Raw genomic sequence first — 4253 nt, 5'->3', positions numbered from 1 at the left:
TAGTGAAGATGAGCATCTTTTCATGTGTCTATTGGCCATCCGTATATCTTCTTTGGAGAAATGTCTGTTCATGTCCCCTGCCCATTTTGTAATTGGGTTGTTTGATTTTTTATTGTTGAGTTGTGTGAGTTCTTTGTATATTATGGAGATTAACCCTTTGTCGGATAAACAACTTGTGAATATTTTTTCCCAATTAGTGGGCTGTTTTTTGGTGTCAATCCTGTTTTCCCTTGCCTTGAAGAAGCTCTTTAGTCTGATGAAGTCCCATTTGTTTATTCTTTCTATTGTTTCCCTCATGTGAGGGGTTATGGTGTCCGAAAAGATTCTTTTGAAGCTGATGTCAGAGAGCGCACTGCTGATATTCTCTTCTAGAAGACATTGTTTCAGGCCTAATCTTTAAGTCTTTGATCCATTTTGAGTTTATTTTGGTGAATGGTGAAAAAGAATGGTCAATTTTCAATCTTTTACATGTGGCTGTCCAGTTTTCCCAGCACCGTTTGTTGAAGAGACTTTCTTTTCTCCATTGTAGGCCCTCAGCTCCTTTGTCGAAGATTAGCTGTCCATAGATGTGTGGTTTTATTTCTGGGCTTTCAATTCTGTTCCACTGATCTGTGCACCTGTTTTTGTATCAGTACCATGCTGTTTTGATCACTGTAGCTTTGTAGTATGTTTTGAAGTCAGGGATTGTGATGCCTCCAGCTTTGTTCTTCTTTTTCAGAATTGCTTTAGCAATTCGGGGTCTTTTGTTGCCCCATATGACTTTTAGGATTCTTTGTTCAATTTCTGTAAAGAATGACATTGGAATTCTGATTGGGAGAGCATTGAAAAAATATGGAACGCTTCATGAATTTGTGTGTCATCCTTGCACAGAGGCCATGCTAATCTCTGTACTGTTCCAATTTTAGTATATGTGCTGCCGAAGTGAGCACCTGTCAATGTATTTTTGTATTTGATTTGCTAATATTTTTTTGAGGATTTTTGCATCTATGTTCATCAGTGATATTGGCCTGTAATTTTCTTTTTTTGTTTCTTCCTTGTCTGTGTTTTTTTTTTTTTTAAAGATTGGCGCCTGAGCTAACAACTGTTGCCAATCTTCTTCTTCTTCTTTCTCTTCCTCTTCCTCTTCCTCTTCTTCTCCTTCTCCTCCTCCTCCTTCTCCTCCTCCTCCTTCTTCTTCTCCTTCTTCTTTTTCACTCATCTCTCCAAAGCCCCCCAGTACATACTTGTAGATTCTACTTGTGCATGTCTCTGGTTGTGCTATGTGGGATGTCTACTCAGCATGGCCTTATGAGCAGTGCCATGTCTGCACCCGGGATTCAAACCAGCAAAACCCTGGACCACTGAAGCAGAGCATGCAAACTTAACCTCTCGGCCATAGGGCTGGCCCCTTTCCTTGTCTGGTTTTGGCATCACAGTAATGTTAGCTTTGAAGAATGAGTTAGGAAGTGTCCCCTCCTCTTCAATTTTTTGGAAGAGTTTGAGAAGGATAGGTATTAAATTTTCTTTGAATGTTTGGTAGAATTCACCAGGGAAGCCATCTGGTCCTGGAATTTTGTTTTTCAGGAGGTTTTTGATTACTGTTTCACTCTCCTTACTGGTGATCTGTCTATTCAGAGTCTCTATTTCTTCTTGATTCAGTTTTGGAAGCTTATACAATTCTATGAATCTATCCGTCTTCTATATTATCCAATTTGTTGGAGTATAGCTTTTCATAGTATTATCTTATAATTCTTTGTATTTCTGTGGTATCCATTGTAATTTCTCCTCTTTCACTTCTGATTTTATTTATTTGAGCTGTCTCTCTTTTTTCATAGTGAGGCTACCCAAAGTTTTGTCAATTTTATCTTTTCAAAGAATCAGCTCTTAATTTCATTGATCTTTTCTATTGTCTTTTTAGTCTCTATTTCTTTTATTTCTGCTCTGATTTTTATTATTTCCTTCCTTCTACTGATTTTGGGCTGTGTTCTTTTTCTAGTTCCTTTAGGTGTAATGTTAGATTTTTTCATTTGAGATTTTTCTTGTTTCTTGAGGTAAGCTTCTATTGCTATAAACTCTTAGAACAGTTTTTGTTGTATCCCATAGATTTTGATATGTCATATTTTCATTTTCATTTGTCTCCAGATATTTTTTGGTTTTCCTTTGATTTATTCATTGACCCAATAGTTGTTCAGTAGCATTTTGTTTAATCTCCACTTATTTATGACTTTTCCACTTTTCTTCTTGTAGTTGATTTCTCATTTCATACCATTGTGATTGGAAAAGATGCTTGATATTATTTCAATCTTCTTAAATTTATTGAGACTTCTTTTGTGGCCTAATATGTGATCTATCCTGGGGAATGTTCCATGTGCATTCAAAAAGAGTGTGTATTCTGCAGTTTGGGGTTGGAATGCTCTGTATATATATGTTAAGTCCACTAGTCTAATGTGTCACGTGAGGCCAATGTTTCCTTATTGACCTGTCTGGATGATCTATCCACTGATGTAAGTGGAGTGTTAAAGTCTCCTACTATTATTGTGTTACTGTCCATTTCTCCTTTTATCTCTGTTAATATTTGCTTTATGTATTTAGGTGCCACTAAGTTTGGCACACAGATATTTACAAGTGTTATATTCTCTTGTTGGATTGTTCCTTTTATCATTATGTAATGCCCTTCCTTGTCTCTTGTTACAATGTTTGTTTTAAAGTCTATTTTGGAGGCCGGTCTGGTGACTTTGGTGGCCCAGGGTTGGCTGGTTCAGATCCCAGGCATGGACCTACGCACAGCTCATCAAGCCATGCTGTGGTGGCGTCCCATATACAAAGTAGAGGAAGACTGGCATGGATATTAGCTCAGGGACCATCTTCCTCAAACAAAAGGAAGAAGATTGGCAACAGATGTTAGCTCAGGGCCACTCTTCCTCACAAAAAATTAAAAAATAAAAAATAAATAAAGTCTATTTTGTCTGATAAAAATATTGTTACTCCAGCTTTCTTTTCATTTCCATTTGCATGGAATGTCCTTTTCTATCCCTCCACTTTCAGCTTCTGAGTGTCTTTAGGTCTGAAGTGTGCATCTCTTGTATGCTGCATATATACAAGCCTTGTTTTTTCATCCATCCAGCCACCATATGTCTTTTGATTGGAGCATTTAGTCCATTTTCATTCAAAGTAACTATTGATAAGTGTGTACTTATTGCCATTGTGTTACCTTTTTTTGGATGTTTTTGTAGTTCTTCTCCATTCCTTTCTTCTTTTCTTGCTCTCTTCCCATGTGATTTGATGGCTTTGTTTAGTCTTATGTTTGCATTCTTTTCTCCTTATTTTTTGTATATTTATTATAGGTTTTTGGTTTGTGGTTACCTATTTAATTAGCAATCTATATTGTGTTGATGATCTCTTAAGTTCAACATCTTACTAAAAACCCTACACTTTTACTTTCCTCCCCACCACATTTTGTTTTTTTTGTTTTTTTGTTTTTTTTTATTAATGTTATGATAGATTACAACCTTGTGAGATTTCAGTTGTACATTTTTGTTAGTCATGTTGTGGGTACACCACTTCCCCCTCTGTGCCCTCCCCCCACCCCCCCTTTTCCCTGGTAACCACCGATCAGATCTCCTTGTCAATATATTAACTTCCACCTATGAGTGGAGTCATATAGAGTTCGTCTTTCTCTGACTGGCTTATTTCGCTTAACATAATACCCTCGAGGTCCATCCACGTTGTTGTGAATGGGCCAATTTTGTCTTTTTTTATGGCTGAGTAGTATTCCATTGTGTATATATACCACATCTTCTTTATCCAATCATCAGTTTCTGGGCATGTAGGCTGGTTCCACGTCTTGGCTATTGTAAATAATGCTGCGATGAACATAGGGGTGCAACGGACTCTTGAGATTTCTGATATCAGGTTCTTAGGATAGATACCCAGTAATGGGATGGCTGGGTCATAGGGTATTTCTATTTTTAACTTTTTGAGAAATCTCCATACTGTTTTCCATAGTGGCTGTACCAGTTTGCATTCCCACCAACAGTGTATGAGGGTTCCTTTTTCTCCACAACCTCTCCAACATTTGTCGCTCTTGGTTTTGGATGTTTTTGCCAATCTAACGGGTGTAAGGTGATATCTCAGTGTAGTTTTGATTTGCATTTCCTGATGATTAGCGATGATGAACATCTTTTCATGTGTCTATTGGCCATATTCATATCTTCTTTTGAGAAATGTCTGTTCATGTCCTCTGCCCATTTTTTGATCGGGTTGTTTGTTTTTTT

The 4253-nt window shown here is 37.2% G+C and overlaps 1 non-coding gene across 1 annotated transcript; it reads right to left on the bottom strand.

Annotated features, from left to right (window-relative positions):
* Positions 1-825: 825 nt before the first annotated feature.
* On the bottom strand, positions 826-929 carry LOC124231500 (U6 spliceosomal RNA). Its single transcript, XR_006886577.1, has one exon. It is a non-coding gene; the product is annotated as a U6 spliceosomal RNA (small nuclear RNA).
* Positions 930-4253: the final 3324 nt, after the last annotated feature.

The sequence above is a fragment of the Equus quagga genome, chromosome 1, assembly GCF_021613505.1.
Source record: "Equus quagga isolate Etosha38 chromosome 1, UCLA_HA_Equagga_1.0, whole genome shotgun sequence".
Classification (NCBI taxonomy): Eukaryota; Metazoa; Chordata; class Mammalia; order Perissodactyla; family Equidae; genus Equus; species Equus quagga.
Note: the sequence above shows the minus strand (reverse complement) of the source record. Positions and strands in the feature narration are given on the sequence as shown.